The sequence below is a fragment of the Ursus maritimus genome, unplaced genomic scaffold (assembly GCF_017311325.1).
Source record: "Ursus maritimus isolate PB19 unplaced genomic scaffold, ASM1731132v1 scaffold_16, whole genome shotgun sequence".
Taxonomy (NCBI): domain Eukaryota; kingdom Metazoa; phylum Chordata; class Mammalia; order Carnivora; family Ursidae; genus Ursus; species Ursus maritimus.
The window spans coordinates 62,976,855-63,001,038 of NW_024424008.1; the positions used below are offsets into that span (position 1 = coordinate 62,976,855).

At 47.2% G+C, this 24,184-nt stretch overlaps 1 long non-coding RNA gene across 1 annotated transcript; it reads right to left on the bottom strand.

Moving 5' to 3' along the window:
* Nucleotides 1-6,525: 6,525 nt before the first annotated feature.
* Nucleotides 6,526-23,345, bottom strand: LOC103662467. The gene is made up of 4 exons (XR_568462.2): nucleotides 23,193-23,345; nucleotides 22,563-22,707; nucleotides 7,090-7,260; nucleotides 6,526-6,563 (listed from the first exon to the last, which is right to left on the bottom strand). It is a non-coding gene; the product is annotated as an uncharacterized LOC103662467 (long non-coding RNA).
* Between the last annotated feature and the right edge of the window lie 839 nt (nucleotides 23,346-24,184).

Genomic DNA, 24,184 nt, shown 5'->3' on the forward strand with positions numbered 1-24,184 from the left:
CAGCCCCCCCGCCGTGTACCCGTGGTCTCCTGCGCATCCGCAGCCCCGGCGCACGCACAGCCTCCCGCGCACCCCGCAGCCACCCGCTCCGTGCACCCGTGGTCTCCCGCTCACCCGCAGCCCCGGCGCACGCACAGCTTCCCGCGCACCCCGCAGTCCCCCGCCCCGTGCACCCGTGGTCTCCCGCACACCCGCAGCCCCCGCGCACGCACAGCTCCCAGCGCACCCGCAACCTCCCGCAGCCATCCCGTGCACCCGTGGTCTCCCGCGCACCGCGGACAGAGCACCCTTTCCCGTGTGCGTGGGGGGGTTGTCTAACGACGGCCCCGAACTCGTCCTGTGGGGCGGCTCCCCTTCCCCACGCGGTCACCTCTGCCGGCCAGCCTGGGGGGCGGAGAGTACTCCGCGGTCTCCAGCCGGGGTCCGGCCGCCCGGCGCCCCCTACCCTCACACCAACCATGACGAAGTCGTCCTTGCGGTACGCCTGGAACGTCTGGTCGAAGCCGAACGCCTGTGCCGCGACTCTGCCCAACATGGACCTGCGGGGGGAGGGGGCGATCAGCGCGGGCGCGGGGCGGAGTGGGACCAGCGTGGAGCGGGGGGAAGGGGGAGGGGTCAGCGCGGGGCGCGAGGGGAGGGATCAGGGCGGTGTTAGCGTGAGGAGGTGGGAGGGGAGGGGTGAGCGCAGGAGAGAAGTGGGGAGGGGAGAGCGCTGGAGGGGCGGCGGTGGGGGAGGGGTGACGCGGAGGGAGGGGCGGTAGGAGGAGGGGTGAGCGCGAGGAGGGGCGTGGGAGGGGAGGGGAGGGATGAGCGCGGGGAGGGGCGGGGAGAGGGAGGGGAGGGCTGAGCGCGGGGAGGGGCGGTGGGAGGGTACGGGTGAGCGCGGGGAGGGGCGGTGGGGGGGAGGGGCGGTGGGGGGGAGGGGCGGTGGGGGGGAGGGAGTGAGCGCGGGGCGGGACGAGCGCGGGGCGGGACGAGCGCGGGGCGGGACGAGCGCGGGGCGGGACGAGCGCGGGGCGGGCCGGGGAGACAGGTCAGTGTGGGGCCAGCCAGCGTACCGCGCTCCCTGCACTCCCCCCTTCCCCCGCTATCTCCAGGGAGGCGGCCCTGCGCGCGGTCCGGACTCCGCCGCCCCGCCGCCGGGCTCAGGAGCTCGTCCCCGCCCTGCCTCGCTCTCCCACTGGGCGGAGCCGGCTTAGGTCTTCCGGTGCTCAGACACTGGAAGGTTTTCTGAGGCAGGAATCTGAAGTAGTAGCCGCCCAAATCCCCCGGCTCCCCGGCCGCCATCGCCCGCCTCACTCAGCGGAAGTGGGCCCCGTTTCCATGGAGACGCGGAGGCCAGGCGTCAGCCCAATGCGGCAGGGGCGGGCCACGCTGATTCTCGGGCCAGGAAGTCCGGCCCGCGGCGAGGGCGGGGCGAGGCTGTGGCTGAGGGCAAGAAGTACAGGCTCTCCGCGCGCGAGGGGGCGGGGCTACGAGGCCGCTCCCGCGCAGGAGGCGTCGTTCCTGGCGGGGGCGGGGCCACACGGAGGAGGTGGGGATCATGGTGGGGGCGCGGCGGGGCTAGGAGAGGTGGGGGAGGGGCCACGCTGAGGAGGCCGGGCTCACCGCGAGGGCGGGGCGAGGGTGTTGCTCAGGGCCTGCAGTCCAGGCTCGCGGCGGGGCGGGCCAGCAGAAAAGGCCGGGCTCAGGCGGGGTGGGCCCTGTGGGCGGGGCCAGGAGGAGGAGGAGCCCCGCGCTCGGTCTCGAGGCACCGGGGTCCTGGGAAAGAGGGTCGTGGGAAGAAAAGTGCAGGTGGATTCTAGCTGAAATCGACTCCTAATCATAATTACTCAGCATAGGTGAATTTCCTGATCTGAAGCCTGCTATCTCAGTTTTCTGGCTAAGCGTCACGACTCACATTCTAGAAGACGTTATTCTGAATTAATTAGGTTTAGTTTGGAAGACACAGTCAGTATGACTAATTGGAAAACTATTCTCTTTTACCATTTGGCTCTTTTTCTTTTCCACCTTACATCTGAAAGCTGAAAGATTTATTCCACACACACTCCAGTAGAGAGTCCTGGTTGATACAAATTCACGCTTATTTTTATATGTGTGTATATATATATAATTTTTAGTTTTTAAAAAGATTTTAAGAATCTCTATATGCCCAACGTAGAGCTTGAACTCAGAACCGTGAGACTAAGTCCCATCGCTTTACCAACTGAGCCAGCCAGGCGCCCGGAAACTAATACTTGCTATTTTCTATCGAAAATTAACTTTTCTATCTACAGTTTTTGTTGTTTTGTTTCATCTAAGAGCAGTGCATCCGGTTTTCAACTTTACCAGGGTGCGGAAGCAATACTCGCTCAGTAGAAGCGATGTGGAATTTTGAGTTCTACTTCTGCTCTTGGGCTCCCACGTGCCCACCAGGGCAAAGCACCGTGAGCTCACAGCCAGGGTGTACTACCCAGCCGCCGCTGTTTCACTCTCAGAGCAGCCAGCATCCAGCAGTGTGTAGGAGTCAAATCAGTTCAGTGAAAAACTAGGCTCACCGCGTAAGCTGCCTCGACAGCCAGAGCTAATGTAAGTGTTCTGAGCCGGCTTGAGGTGGGCGCACAAGCGATGATATTCCGTAATGCGTTACATGTGTAAATGCATGTTTGACTCATGGTGTCTTCAATTGAGAATGGATTTATTGGGATGGGAATCCTATTATAAGCTGAGGGAGATATGCCATTATTTTTCATTATTGATTACTACTCCATTGCACATTACTATGCCACAGCCCATCCTTTTTGGTTTACTGTTTGAAGCTATGTCCGAAAGCAGCTATGAACATTGGCATTTAGGATCTCATTGGATATACAGCATTGAAAGATGGAGCATCAGTTAAGATTGTATAAGGTAGGTCTTGCTTAACTAGATACTTGCCAAAAACATTTTCTAAAGTAGATCAATTTACATCCAACCAGCTTCCATAAAAATTTCTAACTTGTTCTACATTCTTGCCAACACATAGCATCATTTTTGCAATTAGGGCTTTCTGTGAGGTTATATTTCTTTTTTTTTTTTTTTTTTAGATTTTATTTATTCAACAGAGATAGAGACAGCCAGCGTAGAGAGGGAACACAGGCAGGGGAGTGGGAGAGGAAGAACAGGCCTTCATAGCAGAGGAGCCTGAAGGGGGCTGGCGAGGCTGTGGCTGAGGGCAAGAAGTACAGGCTCTCCGCGCGCGAGGGGGCGGGGCTACGAGGCCGCTCCCGCGCAGGAGGCGTCGTTCCTGGCGGGGGCGGGGCCACACGGAGGAGGTGGGGATCATGGTGGGGGCGCGGCGGGGCTAGGAGAGGTGGGGGAGGGGCCACGCTGAGGAGGCCGGGCTCACCGCGAGGGCGGGGCGAGGGTGTTGCTCAGGGCCTGCAGTCCAGGCTCGCGGCGGGGGCGGGGCCAGCAGAAAAGGCCGGGCTCCAGGCGGGGGTGGGCCCTGTGGGCGGGGCCAGGAGGAGGAGGGAGGGCCCCGCGCTCGGTCTCGGGGCACCGGGGTCCTGGGAAAGAGGGTCGTGGGAAGAAAAGTGCAGGTGGATTCTAGCTGAAATCGACTCCTAATCATAATTACTCAGCATAGGTGAATTTCCTGATCTGAAGCCTGCTATCTCAGTTTTCTGGCTAAGCGTCACGACTCACATTTCTGAAGACGTTATTCTGAATTAATTAGGTTTAGTTTGGAAGACACAGTCAGTATGACTAATTGGAAAACTATTCTCTTTTACCATTTGGCTCTTTTTTTCTTTTCCACTTACATCTGAAAGCTGAAAGATTTATTCCATACACACTCCAGTAGAGAGTCCTGGTTGATACAAATTCACGCTTATTTTTATATGTGTGTATATATATATAATTTTTAGTTTTTAAAAAAGATTTTAAGAATCTCTATGCCCAACGTAGAGCTTGAACTCAGAACCGTGAGACTAAGTCCCATCGCTTTACCAACTGAGCCAGCCAGGCGCCCCGAAACTAATACTTGCTATTTTCTATCGAAAATTAACTTTTCTATCTACAGTTTTTGTTGTTTTGTTTCATCTAAGAGCAGTGCATCCGGTTTTTCAACTTTACCAGGGTGCGGAAGCAATACTCGCTCAGTAGAAACGATGTGGAATTTTGAGTTCTGCTTGCTCTTGGGCCCCCACGTGCCCACCAGGGCAAAGCACCCGTGAGCTCACAGCCAGGGTGTACTACCCAGCCGCCGCTGTTTCACTCTCAGAGCAGCCAGCATCCAGCAGTGTGTAGGGAGTCAACAGTTCAGTGAAAACTAGGCTCACCTGGGTGCTGTCGGACAGCCAGAGGCTAATGTAAGTGTTCTGAGCCCGCTTGAGGTGGGGCAGCCGAAGCGATGATATTCCGTGCGTTACATGTAGTAAATGCATGTTTGACTCATGGTGTCTTCAATTGAGAATGGATTTATTGGGATGGAATCCTATTATAAGCTGAGGGAGATATGCATTATTTTTCATTATTGATTACTACTCCATTGCATTACTATGCCACAGCCCATCCTTTTGGGTTTACTGTTTGAAGCTATTCTGAAAGCAGCTATGAACATTTGGGGGCATGTTTTATGATAAACTCACTCCTTGTGGAAATATACACAGCATTGGAAGAGCTCAGTCATAGAGTATAAGTAGGTCTTGTTTAACTAGATACTGCCAAAACATTTTCTAAAGTAGATCAATTTACACTCCAACCAGCTTCCATAAAATTTCTAACTGTTCTACATTCTTGCCAACACATAGTATCAGTTTTTTAAAAAAAATTAGGCTTTCTGCTGAGGTTATATTTCTTTTTTTTTTTTTTAAGATTTTATTTATTCAACAGAGATAGAGACAGCCAGCGAGAGAGGGAACACAGGCAGGGGGAGTGGGAGAGGAAGAAGCAGGCTCATAGCAGAGGAGCCTGATGTGGGGCTCGATCCCATAATGCCAGGATCACGCCCTGAGCCGAAGGCAGACGCTTAACCGCTGTGCCACCCAGGCGCCCCTGAGGTTATATTTCTCATTGTGATTTTGATTTTGCGTTTCCTTGATAGTTGTTGTCAAGCAATTTTTTAATATGCATATTGGTCATTTGGATATCTTCTTTACTGAAGTGTTTTGTCCATGAAGCATTGTCCATCTTTTAAAATTTTTTTTAGAAAATGTCTAGTCTGGATGTAAGTCCATTGCCAAATATATGCATTACAAATGTGTTTTTTTTGTTGTTGTTGTTGAGTAAGCTTTATGCCCAGTGTGGGGTTTAAACTCATGACCCCAAGATCGAGAGTAGCGTGGTCCACCAACTGCGCCAGCCAGGCACTCCTCACATATTTTCTTTTTTCTTTTTTCTTTTTTTTTTTTTAAAGATTTTATTTATTTATTCGACAGAGATAGAGACAGCCAGCGAGAGAGGGAACACAAGCAGGAGGAGTGGGAGAGGAAGAAGCAGGCTCATAGCGGAGGAGCCTGATGTGGGGCTCGATCCCATAACGCCAGGATCACGCCCTGAGCCGAAGGCAGACGCCCAACCGCTGTGCCACCCAGGCGCCCCACATATTTTCTTTTTTGTCTATAGCTTGCTTGTAGCTTTGAAGTTCACAAATTCTTAATTTTAATGAAGTACAATTAATTTTCTTTTTCCTACCTTTTTTTTTGCCTACACAGAATTATGGAGATAGTTTCACATTTATGTCTATGATCCATCTCAAAATATTTTTTCATCTCAAAATATTTTTTAAATCTCATTTTATTTTTTCCATATGGTTACCCAGTTGACCTAGCTCTACATATATTTTTGTGAGTTTTTGTTTAAATTCCAATGTTGTTAATATACAGTGTAGTATTAGTTTGAGGTGTACAATGTAGTGATTCAACACGTCCATACATCACCCGTGCTCATCATGACAGGTGCACTACCCCATCCCCATCACCTGTTCCCCCACCCTCCGTCCCGTCTGGTGACCATCAGTGTGTTCTCTGTAATGGAGCTAGGTTTACATGCCAATAGGACCATTCCTAACCCACTGAACCGCAATGGCATTTAGGAGCAAAGTCGGGCGACGGTGTCTGGGCTCACTTCTCTGTTCCACTCGTGCACTGGACTGTCTTCGTACCCATTCATCATTTTCTCTGTGGCCTTATGAAAAGATTTAATAGCTGGTGGTATTGGCTTCTGGCTTTGTTATTCTTTTTCTTCAGGACTGCTTAGGCTATTGCCTTCACATTTCCATATACATTTGAAATTATGTTTGTCATTTTCTGTCATTTCTGAGCACTAATTGGTCGAGAGAAGTGGGAATTTTTTTCTTTTAAAGCAGTCGAATCTCTTCAATAAAATTCTTTTTTTAAAGATTTTATTTTATTTATTTATTAGAGAGAGAGAGCGCGCACAAGCAGGGGGAACAGCAGAGGCAGAGTGAGAAGCAGATTCCCCGCTGAGCAGGGAGCCCAACTCGGGGCTGGATCCCAAGACCTGGGATCACGACCTGAGCCGAAGGCAGATGCTTCACCAACTGAGTCACCCAGGTGCCCCTTCTTCGATAACATTCTTGTCTGGAAACATCAACATATAAATCAGGTGAATTAAAAAAAATACACACACACATATATAAAATGAAACCATAAAATTACTATAAAAATATAAATATTTATAAAATATTGAGGTTTTCCTTTAAAGCATGATACCATAGGAGTTACCTGGGGCATTATTTTTAAACATGAGAAAGAAAGAAAGAAAGAAAGAAAGAAAGAAAGAAAGAAAGAAAGAAAGATTGACAGATTCATATGAAAAATTAGAAACATACCTGCACATGTAAAAAAAATTACCAAAAAAGAAAGTCAAATGATAATTGGAAATATATATTTTGAAATAAATAAAATAGATTAAGGATTGCTATCCTGAATATATAAATGGCTCACAAAGGTCAATTTGAAAATGGAAAATTGGGTAAAGTATTTGATCAACCAATTCATAAAAGAAAAATATTAAATAACCAAGCAAAATGGACTCCCCCCCCATTTCTAATAATAACAATTAAAAAGTGTAAGGTAAACAGGGATGTCCTTTTTCTTCACTTACCAACTTGTCAGAGTATGACACATCCTGTTGGTGGCCTGCCCAAAAGTCTGCTCAGCCTGCTTCCTCGCCCACAGACGCATCGTGATGTTTTCACACTGAGTAGAGGTCCAATGTGCTCAATGAAGGCCGTTCCAGTCCCTCGTTTAGGGATAAATCTGAGGTCAATTTACGCTGTTGAAATAGAAGGCTAGGTCAGCTAGAAACCTGCTAAGGAGGACTTTCCTCCCTGGACTCCCAACATTGCTGGGCCATCCTGTGTATTTCTCCTGTGCGTTCACTTCCCCACTTTCCGAAACCCTGGACCACAACTTCATCCATAGCCTCTCAATTGTACGTTCCCTTTCCCACCGCAGCTGGTGGCCTTGCCTCCTACCTGAATGAGAAACAGAAGCAGTCAGAGGGAACACCACCATTTTCACAGCATCCAGTGTGTCAGCCTATTTGGATCACTGTTGCCCCTTATCCTATCAAACTTTCAACCCTTCACTTCAACCCCTCTATGTCCTCAAGGAGTTACCTCCTGCATTCGTAGTAATTTTGAAGCTAGGGGCCCCATGTTTTTTATTTGGCTGGGTCCTGCCCATTATAGTTGTCTTGACGGCATGATTCCCCTGATCTTTCTAGAGACGGTAAAATGCTACTGACAGCAGATTGGAGGGGAATGGCTACGGAGGAGGAGGAAACTTTTTTGAGCACTGAAGGTGTTTTACATCATAGATCATGGTGTTGATGACACAACTGTGTTTTTAAAAACTAAATTGTAGGTTCAAAATTAGAGGATTTTATTGTGTCTGAATTATAGTCAGTAAAGCTGACACACACGTGTTTCATACAAAATAGCCACCAATGTCTTCCCTTCACATGTGCAGTGGAGCTCCACACCCCCCTCTCCCCTGCCGGGGGCCCAGACTGGCCCAGGCTCTCCGCCTCATCTCCCTGCTGCGCTGCGGTCGGTCCCTCAGCCTTCTTGCCCTTTCTCATGCGGGGCCAGCTTATTCCTGCCTTAGGCCTTTGCACTAACTTAGCTACTTGTCTGCAAAATTCTTACCATCATCTTTGCATTTGATCTCAACCCAAGACTGGCAGCGAAGCTTTCTCCGACCATTCACCTGCGAGGAGTCTCACACAACCACATCACCTTGTTTTCCTTCTTTGCATAGCACCTCTCAGCCCTGCGTTTTCATTCTGTGCATTATTTCCTTCCTTTCTCCGGCAGCAGCCTGACCCCTCCTCGAGGCTGGGAACCCTCTCTGATGCTCACCACGGTACCCTTGGTGCCTAGGACAGCACCTGACATGTGCTGTGTGTCCTGTCACTGTTGGCTGAGCAAGTGAAACATCTGATTAAACATCACTTATTGATATGGAAAGAGCTTCTTGATACATCATTAGGCAAAAAAGAGGAGCTACGAAAGGTTACGTAACGATGATCCCGTCATTTGTAAAAGTCAAACATAAGGAAAAAGCCTGGAATATATCGCAGGTTGTTGTCCAGCTGCTCATTACACCCAAACCTGCTCCGGAAGAGGTGGCCTTGGCTGGTGGACAGGTATGCTGAGGGCGATGGTGGTCTGCAAGATTGTCCCTGTGAGTGATACCTGGGCTTGGATTCTGAGGGTCAGCCATTTCCCTCATTTGTTGCCTCGAAGTCTCAGTCTCTGTTGTTTGGAAACCCACACCCTACACCTCCTTTACCTCGGACTTGTGACAACAGCATTACCTAGGACTCCCATAAACTTGCCCTAAAGCTCCCCCTCTGTCCCAGCTTCCCAAACCCCACGGGCCTTGAATCCTAAACAAAGGTTACTTAGCAGAGGATAGTTTCAAACTCCCAGGTTTTGCCTTCTTGGCTCTTTACACAGGTTTTAATATCTGTTTCTAGATTATTTATTTGAAGTTCACTCTGGCTTCTTGATGTTTAGTTTCCTGTTCTTCTAATTTGGGCATTGCAACCTTGTGGTCTTGGGAGCTATCTGTTTCTGCAGCTTGGGGAGCAGGGCGGGAATTCATACAACTGGAAAATGAACTCTGTGTTAGGAAGGAGGTGAGTTAACTTTGGGGTTTCTTAAATTAAGATGAAGTTTTGAGTCCTTGGACTCCTTCAAAAAAGATTTCTATGGAAAATATTTCACATTTTGAGATGTGTATGCTTGAGCTGCTTGTGGCTCACGCGCTCTTGTATTACGCCTGGCGATAATTTGCCGCTGGTCCCCGTCTGTTTCATAGGCATATCGTCCATGACTTCATCCGAGCTACCGATGAAAGCTGTGGGATGCGACAGGACCAGATACAGAGTCCGTCTGCTAGAGAGGGGAAAATGTATTGTTGCTTAACTGTATTATACGGAGTCGTATTTATCCCCTTTGTCTATGAGAACATCAGTAAATATTTTGTCCAATGGCTTTCGGAAAATAAGATCCACTGGGTCTACAGCAATGTCTCTGTCAACCTCAGCGATTCTCAGGCTGTCTTCCGCGAAACCCTGAATTCTTGGGAAGAGTCTGGGGTCTGCTGGGGCGGAAGGCACGTACGGCTCTGCCTTTCCTACTTTCGATAAAGCGACACCACTCTTACCTGTTTGAGAAATCGAAGTGCAGGATAAGATTCCACTTGTAAAGAGAATTCTTTAAAATGTTTGAAATCCCTTTTCTTCCCCTAAGGTAATGACCATTGCTAAAAATGGAGCTAAAATACTCCTTTTGCAATCAACTCCTTCTGTGTCCTTACAGTCCAGCTATGGGTGTGTCTGGTCTATCGTCTAGACACATTTCTAGGCTTTTATGGACTCTCGACAGTTACAATATGGGCCAGAGAAAATTCACTCTGGATTTTAAGAGGTAGTACAGTAGTTAAGAGTGTAGGTTCTGTGGTGAGATCTCCTGGTTCACGATTCCAGCTTATCATACTCTGTGTGTCTTTGGGCAACTTTAACCTCTCTGTGCTTCACTGTTCCCAGGTGTTAAAGGGGGAGGACTATCCCACCCACATGATAGGGTCTTGAGAGCATTAAATGAGGTTATCACACACTGTGTCTGTCAGAATGCCTGGCAAGTGCTCGATAAATTGTCATTAAATTATCATTGTCAGCGTCAGTTGACATCAGTTATAAAGGTCAAGACAATGTCATTACTGCAACTTGTTCCAAAGCTGCCCAGAGCACATGTCACTGTTTGTTTCTGAAGATGCGCCCAGAGCACCTTCGCTGATGAAGGCTTGACGCAGGGCCCTCAGCAAAAGCTCAGGGAAACTGCAGTCAGAGCTTCCCTGCCTTTCCGTTCATGCACTGCTGGAACCTATCGTCGGGTCACAGACGTTAACTTATTTTGTTTGCTTTAATCTTAAAAAAGGCATATCAAAATATTTCATTAATAGGAAGTTTGAGTTTTACCTTAAAACTAAATGTGTTCTGGAAATTGTGGGACATGAAACTGATCACTCTTTTTGAAAGTGGGAAATCCTCCGAGTAGTACGTCCGAACAGGCACATTTTCAAGTATGTTAAGGTTATTTTCACAAGAGTAGACGCACTACGTGGATTTTAACATGGCCCTAGCATTTCTAATTCCTACCGTCAAGGCAGGCAGACCGGTTGGGCGTAGCAGCACAGCCGTGCCTTCCAAATGTCCCAGACGAGGTGCTTGAATGCCCTACACCTTGCTCTGATTCTTGTTTTGTGGTTATGCTTTTTACAAATTTCTGAAAGCCGCAGCTACACGAACCCTTTAAGACCTGATCTCAGAGAGAACATGCCGGAGAGGTCACTCAGCACGTGTTTCTGGGAAGACATTACCTTTTGTTTCTATCTGACTTACAAATACGACTCAAATCATTAAAAAACTAACTCTGCCAATTAAATCCCTTGTCATTTCTAGCTTGTTTGTCATGGAAATAAACTGGAAGGTGAGGACACAGTTTTAAGTAACAGCTGATTCCATTTTCCCCATTTAACAGGATGCTGCTGGCTCATGATTCATTTGGGTGGAAGGTCCCCTTGGCTTCCTGGCCACGCACACCTTCCAAGCCCTTTCTTGTAATGCTCCGATAGCATCTCTGGGTCTCTGATGATATTTTTGCCTTCCTGATCCTTTTGGTAAAAAGCCATCTGAAAACCTTACTCACTTCAGCTAATAAAGCACATTTGGAAAGCAACCTAAATAAATACAATGGCTGTTTTGCACTGGGGTAGATCAGTTAGATTCTCCCTGAAATGCAGTATTGCTTGTTAAGCCTGAGGCTTTAAGAGCTTTTTTTTTTTTTAAGTTTATTTATTTGAGAGAGAGAGAGAGAGAGTGAGCAGGAGGGAGAGGGAGAGAGAATATCAGGCAAAGTCCTCGCTGAGCACAGAGTCCAACGTGGGGCTCGATCTCATAACTGTGAGATCATGACCTGAGCTGAAATCAAGAGTCAGACACCCAACTGAGCCACACAGGCACCCCAATAGTTCTTTTTTAAAAAAAAATCTCATTTTATTTTTTATCTTTTTTGTCAAGCCAAGGAGAAAACAATTCTACTTCTCTATGTTGATAAAATAGGTCCTGTGGTAGGTTTTTATTCTAATCCCTAGACCTTAAAAATGTTATCTTGAGCTATTTGAACTTTTGTGTGTGTGTGGTAATTGGTATGTAAGAAAAAATATTTTCTATATATAAATAACACATTAAAAGAAAGATGACTCAGGGCTCCTGGCTGGCTCAGTTGGGAGAGCATGTGACTCTTGATCTCGGGTTTTGGGTTTGAGCCTCATGTTCAGTGTAGATGTTACTTGAAAATACAGTCTTCATACAGGAAAGAACTATGACTCATACTCTGTGTTCAAATTTGAGACATGAACTCCAATCTGTGACACCATGAGTACAGATCTCTGTGACGGATCACTCACATATTTAACCATGAAACATATTTGTGGTTTTTTGGTTTTCTTATATTTCCTTCTCTTTTAATCTTACTATTTTCTTCTGCTCTACACTTCTCATTTTTAAAAATATTCAAAATTTTTTTCTGTGGTTTTATTTTTGACAAGTTTTATTGCGATGTAGTTCACATACCATAACATATACAATTCAGTGATTTTTAATACAGTCACAGAATTGTGCCATGAGGGGTGCTTGGGTGGCTCAGTCGGTTAAGCGTCTTCCTTTGGCTCAGGTCACGGTCCCAGGGTCCTGGGATTGAGTTGCTCATCGGGCTCCTTGTTCAGCAGGGAGCCTGCTTCTCCCTCTCCCTCTGCTTCTCCCCTGCTTGTGCTCTCTCTTTCTGTCTCTCAAATAAATATTTTTAAAAAAGAATTGTGCAATCAACTCCACTATTTAATTTTAGAATATTTTTTAACTCCACAAAATAATGCCACATCCATCAGCAGAAACTCCTTATTTTTCCCTCCACCATCCTCTGGTAACTCATACTAACTAGCACTAAGCTATTTTCTGCTCCTGTGGACATTTCATACAAGTGGAATCATACAACATGTGGCCTTGTGTGACTGGCTTCTTTCACTCAGCAAAATATGTTCAAGATTCATCTACGTTGCAACGTGGATCAAAATACCATTCTTCTTTGCTGCTGAATACTATTCCGTTACGTGGATGCACCACCTTTCGTTTGTCCATCCTTCAGTTGCTGGAGAATGGTATTATGGGAAACACTGGTATGAACAGGTGTGTACAGGCTTGTGTGGACATGTTTGGATTCTCCGGGATATACATCTAGAAGTGCGGTCATTGCTTTTTCTATTTTAACCTTAACTAATTCTGAAATGAAATGTCTTTATGTTCTTATTCACATTTTTAGTTCTCTTATGAATCACCTCTTTATTTACATGGTGGATTTTTTTGGTTGGTTTGTCAAATTATGACTGCCACATATGATTGTCATATTTACGATCTCATTTTTAATAAATAATTTTCATTTAAACTCTACCAAAGTTACACATAAAAATCTACAATTATTATGATGAGATCATCAGCAGTACCAATCTCCACTCCTTCTTATTAGACACACTTTTAATTCTTTCAGCTTTCTTTTGTATTTAATTCCGTATTTCCAAACAAAGTGCCTATGTTGTCATTCTTTTTTTTCCTGACAGTTCAGTTTCATGTGTAGTATGTTAAACTCCTCCTTGACATTTTTCATACCACTCTCCACCCTTCTCCCCACATTTCCCCTCCTCTCAGCCTACTAAAATACTCACCAATATATTATAATTTTTCGGGGATGTACTGTATGGTGACTAACATAATATAATAAAAAATCATTATAAAATATATATATTTTTGTTAATATTTAATAATTGCATTATTATGATTATGTAAATATATATTTTTGCTGTTGTCATGTAGTATACTTTGAATATATTTTTTTCTTCAACTTTTTATTTTGGTTATTAAAAATTATGAATTTGTTTGGATGTTAATGTAATTTATTGCTAGTTTTTACTCGGCCACAGTGCAGGGAATAGCATTCAAGCACGGTAGGTTTTCTGTTATTTTTATCTTCTTGCAGCCGTCCCCTTCGGCGCTGATCTTGACCAGTTGCTTCCTAGGCCTGGTGCAGAGCAGCAATCTTCCTTTATCATCATCCTGGGGACTCTTTTAGCCTTTTCCTGTGTTGGCACTGGGTCCTCTAAGGGTCAGATACCAAGACAGGGTTACATGAGCAAAGATTCTATTAGGGAAATGCCTGTAAGCAAAAATGGAGAGAGAGGCTGAGGGACTCATCAGCCCATGAGGCAAGTCTGGCTGTGAGGGAAAGACGGTGGGATGGAAGGGTCTTCAAGTGGCCCATCAGAAGAGCTGTGTAGGAACGGCATCATTTGCTGGGACCAGTGCATGGGAAGTGTGGGCTGGGCCGGACGACAGAGCAGAGCACGAAGGGCCTGTGGTCAGTCATGCTCCTACAGATGCAGGGCTGCAGGTGCATTCTCATGGCCCCAAGAGCTGCCTTGTTTCTCAGATTTCCCAGCTTTGTTTTCTCAGTTTACTCCTTTGTCCTATTAGATCACATCCTCTAGTTAATCTTAAAATCGCTATGCTCTATATTCCTGAAATATGTGGTTATTCCCCTTTTCTCAGTGTCCTTTCACTGAAATGGCTGTAGGTCATTTAGGTAGGGACTGAGGGGACCTTTACAGCATGTATTTGTTGGGTGTGTCTGCTGGGCCCTTCTTTCTGGGGTCCTAGCTGTCTCTTCATTCATCGGCTCAGCTCAGGGAACTGAACAAGGCATTGTGACTTTTTATTGGGAGCCCCGTCTTCAGCCTCCTGCCCCTCCATTCTTACCCTCCGATTACAGAGGGTCAGTAGTACCTTGCAGGGTGCCTGGCTACTTTGTCCCTAGGAAAATCATCTTCCTGCCAGTCAGGCTCTCTTGGCCGCCTCTTTAACCTTGCTGGTTATGGTAACCATGGTCCCCTGGCTTCTGGCAGGTAAGTGCTGCTTTCTAGGCTCTCTTCCTTTGGGGCTCATTGTGTGCATGGCAATTAATAAGCCCAGCTCTGGGACTGCTTCTCATACCTTCAGGGCCTGGCCTACAAAGGAGACCAGCACTGATGTTCTTAGTGATACTCCTCCTCTCTGTTAAGACCTAGCACTCACCCCGTGTGAGAAGGCCCTACCAGGACCTCCCCACCACAAGGCAGCAGGTACCCCTTAGCATTGCTGCCACTTCCTCTCCTGGCTGTTGGCAGATGACTATTGTCAAATCCCAGCACAATGCCGCTAGGGACGTGCTGGTCCTGAGAGGTCTGCAGGAAGCATGGTGAGACACACCGCATCGCCAAGAGCTTGGGTGGTGGTTCTCTTCTGCAGCCTGGGGCTGATGGTGGGCGGGGGGCACCGAACTGAGAGTCTGTTGAGCCCCAGCTCTTGTGCACACCCACCCAGATGTCCCCATCCCATGTGTCAGGGCTCCGACCAAATGACAGCAGAGCATCGATTGCCTCTGTAGCTCCCCGTGGCTGTTCCTCAGTTGTATTCTGTCTTCTAGTGCTGGGAGATGAGGCTCTCTCTGTGGCCACCACAAGACTATGTTGGCTCTCACAGCATTTACCTGCCCTCAGGCTCCCAGGATTCTTCTGAAGGGCAATGCACTGGGCAACAACCAGCCACTGTCCTTGCAGGCGGGGGCCCTCCTGTTTTTTAAAGGTCCGAATTACTGCATTGGTCTGTTTTCTCTACTGTGATGTTTCCCCAGGTCGTTATGTGTGAAACACTCAGCAGCTGAGCAACCCCTGGGGGCCAGGGACAGTCTGTGGCCACCACCGTGCTCAGGTCGGAGCTCTCCCCCACACCAGCCAGTGACTGCTGCAGTCTCTGTGCCGCAGGCTGCTTTCTTGGGCCCCTCCCAGCGCCGTCTCTGGTTCATTCCTGAGAGGCAGATGCCATGACGGATTTAGAGGTGTAGGGGATTTGCGGGAAGGAAACACACGTGAAGGGGAGCAGGGCGAGCTAGGAGAGCCTTGCAGCAATGATGCAGGTCTGACCCCTGAGACGGGAGACAGGGAAGGAAGCCCAGGTCTGGGAAAGTCCTGTGCAGGCCGGGGAGCTCCCTGTGGACAGCGGCTGCTGCTGAGAGGAATCCCCACACCGGGCAAGAACGGACTGCCGCCAGCACACTCACCGTAGTCCATCACAGCGACAGCCTCCCGGGAGCCTGGCCCTGTGGGAATGCGGTGCCGGGGCCGGAGGGAGGGCAGCCAGATGCTGTCAGGCAGTGTCCTCCTGGGTGCGGGTTATGTCCTGAAGGCGCATTTGAGCCGGGCACACCCACGGCTGCCATGTCCTCCCTTGCCCCCTTGACAGGAAGACCTGCTTTGTCATGAATCAGGTTTCTCTGTGTGCTTGGGTTTACATTCGGGTTCTCTGTTCCACTGATTTTAATATGTGTCCCTGGGCGACCACCATGTTATCATAGGAAGCCCTGTGGATCAAGGCACACCTCCACACCATTCTTCTCATCTCAGTGTATCCACCCTCTTCTTGTTTCTTTCCTCCTTCATGTACATTTTTGGATCCGCTTGTCAAATTTCCAAACAGCCCTTTAATGTTTCAGTTGGAATTGCATTGAATAATTAAGGTCAATGAGAAAAAGTGACATCTTTATGAAACTGAGTCTTCAAGTCCAATGATGTGGTATATCCTGTTTATTTAAGTCTCTTTAGAGGCCTTTCAACATGATACATATATATATATATTTTCCAGAAAAGGTCTGATTGCTGTTGCAAGGACTTCTAGTACTATGATGAACAATAGTGGTGAGAATGGGCATCCCTGCCACGTTCCTGACCTTAGGGGAAAAGCTCTCAGTTTTTCCCCATTGAGAATGATATTCATCGTGGGCTTTTCATAGATGGCTTTTATGATATTAAGCTATGTTCCCTCTATCCCTATAGTAGTACTCAGCAATCAGACAACAAAAAGAAAGAAAAGGCATCCAAATTGGCAAAGAAGTGATGTGATAAGCACTGGGTGTTATATGCAACTAATGAATTAGTGAATATTACATCAAAAAACTAATGATGTACTGTATGTTGGCTAATTGAATTTAAATAAAAATAAATAAGTCCGCGTTTTAAAAGAGTAAAAGCTGCTTGCGTTGATTGTGATACAAAGGCCATTGTTTTATAGCCACTAGAGGGCAGTATATCATATTAGTTTTTAAAAAATCTCAAACCAAACAGTTCAGTACTAATTGACCTAGTTTTACAACTGATTATGGTAGACAGGAAATTGCATTAAAAGCATTCTCTGTTAATTTCCCATTATTTAAGGACCTACTGGGTGGCACAGACTGATGACTAAGATCTGCGCTAAGACAGAGCAGAGCACAGGAAGTCACCCTCCACAGTTCCAGCCTGAGGTCCTGCCTCCCTAGATGCACAACCTGAGCCACAGTCCTGCTGTGCTCCCTGAAGTTGCACACGCTCTCCTCGCTACCCGGTGAGCCCCAACTCACACCGCAAGCCCCGACATCCTGATTTCCCCAGCAGAGCTGAGTCAAGGACTGCTTTCTCCACTGTGCTCCTTTGGGGTCATGGCTAGTCCCATTACAGTGAGCGCCTATGTCTCTTTTCCCCAGGAAGCCGAGCTCAGTTTTCCTTCTCTAGCTGTGGCTGTGCCTGTCACACGGGCAGTGCTTCAAGTACAGGTTTCATGCGTGAGCACATAGCAGGGGCTGCAGAAAAGCAGCCATCCAACCCCCAGAGCAAACCCCGCACAGACCGCCGTGACTGGCTGGTGCTGAGGGACAGTCACACTGGGCCACATAAGAAAAGGAGAGGGGATTTCAGAGGATGACCTTCGGAGGAGGTCTCCAAATATTTCCCATGTGAAAACTTGGGGGATGGTAGGAACTTGGGGGCTGAGACTAGATCATTCTTGTTCTTCCTTTCTTACTAACTCACCAAAGAGGTAAAGGAGTTTTGTTTGCAATCTGGTTGGCAGGTAACCGCCCTGACGCCATCAGCATGAAGGACACAGGGTGCCTAGAACATTCCACGTGTGGTCTACAAAAGCTAACGGACTTAGACTCAAGTTTCAACCCACCCTACGTACTCATACAGCTAATAAACAATTCTCCACCCAGACGGCCTATGTGTTTGTTCGTAAAAGTTTCTGATCCTGTAGATATACCCAAAATCATCTAGAGATTTCTGCTCTGTCATGGGAGCCGGCTATCCACGACAGGGGTTAAGTGAGCTCTCAAGTCAAACAGACTTTGGTTTCACTGCCGGAGATGTCCTTTTCCTATCTCTGTGACCTTGGGCACATGACTCAGCTCTTCGGTGCAGAGCGTGCCCTTAACAACTCGGCTCCTAGCTCACTGGGCTGCCGGGATGAGAGGAGATCCTGTTGTTCACACACAGTTGCACCAGCTCTGACACAAGCTTTCAAACAACTGTTAGCTGTTATTACAGGGGAAGGATCTTTATTGCAAGACAGTCATTTTTCCTGCCATGTAGGCTTTTCGTTTTCTTTCAAGCGATCAGTACATACGAATTTTTCCCCTACCATGAAAGGGGTTACGTTTTCATTTTGATCAGACATATGCCAGAAGTAAACGAGGGCTCGTGACCACAAGAACCCGGTGGAGGGGAAGAGAAGCCCCCCTGTGTGGGAAGCTACAGCCCAGGAGCCTCCAGGAGCCCCAAGGATGCCTTCCAGGGTCTCCAGACCACAGCGCTCACCTCTGCTGTCCTGGAGACGCAGCAGGTGGTTCTGTCGTCATCAAGCCCCTGTCCCTCTTCTGCTACTGCGGCAACGGCAGCACTCTTCCGCAGTATCCCTCACCTTCACTTGGAATTTGGCTTTCAAACGGATGACCTCAATGGTTAATTCTATATAATCCATATTAAAATGGCATATGTAGACATAAGTGCTTAATACATTTTTAAGAAACTACAAAGTATATGTTTTAATGTTTTATATAATTATAGTGGTATTTGTTCTGAGCCAAAAATTGGGACATAAGGTACAACACAAGATTTTAAATATTTTGAGAGTTAAAATTTTAACTTTTCTCTTTTTTTGTGGGGAGAGAGTGGGAGGGGAGGGAGAAAGAAAGAATCATAAGCAGGCTCCATGCCCAGTGTGAAGCCTGACCTGGGGCTCGATCCCATGACCCTGAGATCATGACCTGAGCCAAAATCAAGAGTTGGACGCTCAACGGACTGAGCCCCCCAGGTGCCCTGTCACTGTTTCTTCTGAAGTAATTTTAGACCTATGGAGGACTCGTCATAATAGTGCAGAGTTCCTATATTCTGTTCCAGCTTTCACTACTGTTAACATCTCACAGAACCATAGCAGAGGCATCAAAACTTGGAAACAAACATTGTTTTAAGACTATCAACTACACTACAGACTTTCTTAGGATTTCAGCAGTTTTTTCCACTACTGTCCTTCTCTGTCATATTATATTTTATGTCCTCTCGTCTCTTCTCATCTGTGACAGTTCCTCTCTTATTCCTTTCATGACCTTGATGCTTGAAGGTGCCAGTGGGGCGTTGTGTGGAACGTCCCTCGGTTTGAGTTTGTGTGATGCTTTTCTCCTGACTGAATTGCAGTTATACCCTTTTCACTGCATTGGATCAGAGGTCATGGCATGATTTCGAAATGTGTCCTTACTGGTAAGTATGTGGTAAGTACGTGGGTCTTTTGGCATCCGTTTGTGGGTCTTGTTTGCAACCATTGTGTGGCTTTCCAACGGTGATTTTTCTATGTCCTCATTTCTTCCATATGTCCTGGAACCCTTCTGTAAAGAAGTCATTACTTCTTCCCCATCTACTCATGTGATCATTTATTTGTATCAGTATGGGTTTAGACTTGTTTTATTCTTTGGGCCATAATCTAGTATCACCATTATTTATTTTCCTGCTAACTGGGATCACCGTCAGATTGCTCCTGTGGACAGGTGGGACATTTTGAAATGTCCTGCTTTTAATTGTGTATTTCATTTAGTACATCCTTACTCCAGGCCCATGTTGTATTTTCTCTGCACAGGCCCGGAATAATCACTTCCCCCAGAACCTGGGTTCCTTTCATTAGGGAAGAAGGTCTGAGTGCCAGGTCCTGTCGGGGGGCAGAGCGAGGAGGCCCATGTGAGCGTCCAGGTCTGTCTGTATGGATCCACCCCTGTGTGCACATTCCTGCTCACGCCTGTGACTCAGGTCCAGCACCACAGGCTCAGTCCTAGCAGTGCTCCTTTCTGGAAAGGGCAAACCAGCACGAGACACAGACCGCTCACTGCTCGGGCTGCATGAAAGAGTGTTCAGCCTGACAGAGCTGGTCCTCACGGTGCAGTGGTGGCGGACCCACAGGCTCTGTGCCTTGTCCATTCATATACACTATATGCCACGGAAAGGAAATTTGACTCCATGCAAATTTGAGAAAACTTATCTTCTCAATTGGAAAGAGGTCATTTTTTCCTAAAATTAAAAACTCAGTGTACATGGTATTTTTTCCCCTTGTATTTTAAGATGTCATATATATATAGAATCACATCGTCACTTAGTCTTCACTTCTATAGGTATTCTCTTCCACTTTAATTCACAACAATTTCTACATACCTTTGTCATCGTCAGTGACCCCTCCTGGCTCTGTTAAGACCCCAGCGCCTCTCTCTGGAGGTGTTATGGCCAGTGTTGCACAGGGATTCTGGTTGCCCCGTTTCACGGAAGGATGACATCACAATGTTCAAGCACTAGTAAAATAAAGACTTGTCCTGCTTTACAAGCTCACCGGAGGAGCCTGTTTGCTCCAACTGGACCAGAGTCCTACTGTTTTAAATGACCTTTTGTTTGTAGAAACCTGAAGATCTTTTCATATGCTCATTGACCATGCATACATCTTCTTTAGAGAAATGTCTATTTTTAAATTGAGTTTTTCTTTGTTATTCTGGATACCAATCTCTTTGAACATATAAGATTTACAAATATTTTCTCCTGCTCTGCAGGTTGTCTTTTCCCTTGTTGACAGTATCCTTTGGCGGATAAAAATTTTTGGTGGACATGGACAAAACTCCCTTGTTTCTGTTCTTTACTTTTTTTTTTTTTAAAGATTTTATTTATTTATTTGACAGAGAGAGAGACAGCCAGCGAGAGAGGGAACACAAGCAGGGGGAGTGGGAGAGGAAGAAGCAGGCTCATGGCGAAGGAGCCTGATGTGGGGCTCGATCCCAGAACGCCGGGATCACGCCCTGAGCCGAAGGCAGACGCTTAACTGCTGTGCCACCCAGGCGCCCCAGTTGGGGATTATTCTTGGGGACACAGATCAGAGGGTACAGTGGGGATTATTCTTGGGGACACAGATCAGAGGGTACAGTTGGGGATTATTCTTGGGGACACAGATCAGAGGGTACAGTTGGGGATTATTCTTGGGGACACAGATCAGAGGGTACAGCTGGGGATTATTCTTGGGGACACAGATCAGAGGGCACAGTTGGGGATTATTCTTGGGGACACAGATCAGAGGGTACAGTGGGGATTATTCTTGGGGACACAGATCAGAGGGTACGGTTGGGGATTATTCTTGGGGACACAGATCAGAGGGTACGGTTGGGGATTATTCTTGGGGACACAGATCAGAGGGTACGGTTGGGGATTATTCTTGGGGACACAGATCAGAGGGTACAGTTAGGGATTATTCTTGAGAACACAGATCAGAGGGTACAGCTGGGGATTATTCTTGGGGACACAGATCAGAGGGTACAGTCGGGGACACAGATCAGAGGGGATTACTCTTGGGGACACAGATCAGAGGGTACAGTTGGGGATTATTCTTGGGGGCACATATCAGAGGGTACAGTCGGGGACACAGGTCAGAGGGTACTCCTGGGGATTATTAGCTGCGACGTGGGTTTTGTACGCGGGCTGCTGCTGAGTACAGCGACAATAGCACCTAAGTATAAATCCTTGCTGTTTTAAAAAAAGAGAGTTGAGTTTTAATCTGAGGTGCTTGGAAGCCTTCACAGAAATCATGGTGTAGCCCTTTGGCCTGCTTACCCCACTGGAATGTCATTTTGTAAATAATATCCCAATTCACAAGACTGTATCTTGACGGCATAAAAATGCCCCAAATACTTACTAGTAGTGGCATGCAGCTTTCTGTTTTTTAAAATCTGAACTTTAACTTATCCTAAATCCTATGCTTCTCCCCCCAAAATAGGAAAGTACAAAATGTTTCCTGTTGCAGTCATTTTTTCATTTCCTTTTCTCTTCTCCCTAATTTTGTCCAGTAGTTCCCATTTTTCCCCATATAGCGTCGCAGAAAGAACACGGGGGCTGCAGACAGACAGACCTGGGTTTGCACTGTGATCCTGCCACTGACCAGCTACGTGACCCAGCGGGGGGCGGGGTGGCACGTCTCTGAGCCTTTGTGCTCATCTGTCCACGGAGATGAAAACGTGGTGCTCTGGCTGCCTGTCTGGATGAAATAACAGCACGTGCACAGTATGTGGCAGGATGCCGTGACTCACCTCCCACACAGGCTTGGCAGACCAGAACTAAGCGGTACCATTAAAAGGCCACAATAATTTGCTCTCTTAAAACTTGTAATTTCTGATTTCAATTCATTACTTTCTAATGAATTCTCCCCCTCCTCCTGCTGCTGCTGCTTCTCCTCCTCCTCCTTCTTCTCCTTCTTCTTTTTGTATTCCAAAAGTGCCAACTGTTTGATTTGGAAGACACAGTGTGATCCCAGGGCCACAGGAAGGCCTCCCTCCACCACACAGAAAGCTAACCTTGGCTCTAATGCTGCCACCAAGGGCTATTTTGGGGGTTGTGGTAACTTCAGGACTCTATATTTATATTATACCAAAATAGACAATTAAAAAAATCCAAATGCCATTTTTCATAAAATGTTCTCACAAGTTACAGTAAGAGGTTTCATCACTAGAAATTTCCATTTCACCTATATTTCAAGTACTCCACCTACAGCTGCAAAGCAGCGCTGGGAACTTGGGAAGAATGCGTATTCGCTCTACTCACAGGGAGCAATGTGTGTGGAGCGGGGTCTGCTCGGAGCTCTGCTGGACTCCGCTGCTCTCCAGTCCCGGGTTGGGACACGGATTCAGTAGTTCCGTTGCCCACTTGCTTTCCTGGGTATGATTCAAGCAAATGTGTGCGTCCAGTACTAGACAGACAGAAACAAAGTCCTCTTAGTCCCTGAGGCTGTTAGTCCTGTCCTCTCTCTCCTCCTAGAAACGCGAAGAGGAAGCAGACATACACCTGCCCAAACCCCGCAGCTACACACCTGGCCAGCATGTCAAAAAGTGACATCTTCGGTGAATCCTGCCTTAGTTCTCCCAGGACCACTGACCTCAATTCTCATGTTACTTTCATCAATACCTTTCTACTCGAAAAGGAAAATTCTCATTTCGGAAATGTCCATTTTATAATTTCATTAAAAATTCAGATTTGAGAGCATAGTTTTAAATTCTAATTTATTTGCATCTGTATTTCAAGTTCTTTGTTTGAAATTTCTTTCTAGATAACTCTGTATACCAAGAAAGCTCTATGGGTTTGCCGAGCTGAAAGGAGGCTCTGGGGCAGTGGTGAAATCTGGTCAGAAGGAACCAGTCATCAAAGGGCGAGAGCCTGTGTGGTTGGGGCACTTACCAGGACGGTGTTTTGGACCCTGCTTCCTCCCTGTCTCCTGGCTCTGTCTCATCTAAACCTGGGAGGCTCTTCTTTTCATTCTCTAGAACAATATCCATTTGGCTAACTCTGAAGCTTTTTTCAAATTCAGAATGTCATTCACCTCCCACGTGTGTCTCCTCCATCCGACTGTATTAGTCAGGAAACACAGCTGCTATAAGACTTGTGGGACTAAGGGATTTGTTACAAGAATGACATTTTGCCAACTATGGGAGGAGCTGAAGGAGGAGGGTCTAGGAGGGGAGAAGGGGAGGTGCAGAATACTGGGGCAGGGGTCAAATCTAGCCTGCATTAGTGAGGAGGAGGGAGCTTGGGTGACACTGTCTCTGTGGGTCTCAGCCTAGTGCCTGGCAGTGGGCCGAGGGCTGCTGCTGTCAGCGGGGCCGTGGTTGGGGAGATGCTGTAGAGCGGAGAAGCCAGGCACCCTGTGTCAGCCTGTCCCCTCCGTGAGCGACCACAGTGACCTGCTAAGAGTAACAGCTTCCTGTCACTTCCACTTTCCCCTTTGGCCACTTCTAACCCGGAAACGTGGAACTCAGCGAATCTGACCACACAAGGGCTATTTCATACTCACGGCGTACTCTGAGAGCGCAGCAAGCCCTTGGCACAGGAACAGCACTAAATACTGAACAAATGAAGTGAGGCATGACACGGATGGAGCAAAGCCAAACCCGCTTCCATCAGAGCTCCCCGAATCTCTCCCACTACAGCTGACCACCACAACAGTGAAACAGTCATGTAGTACGGCGACTTCAGTAATAGACCGGGGACCGAGGGGAGCCCAAAGAGACAATGTCCAACGCAGAACAGTTGCCCGTGCGTGTGTCCAGTCCCACCGGCCAGAGAGGGGCCCAGACTGGTTGCTTTGCTGGCGGTCTTCATGCTGCAGGCTGCGTTTGGGTTCCTCAGCCCCATGACTTGTTTCTCATTGTTGCTTCTAGACTGTTTCTTAA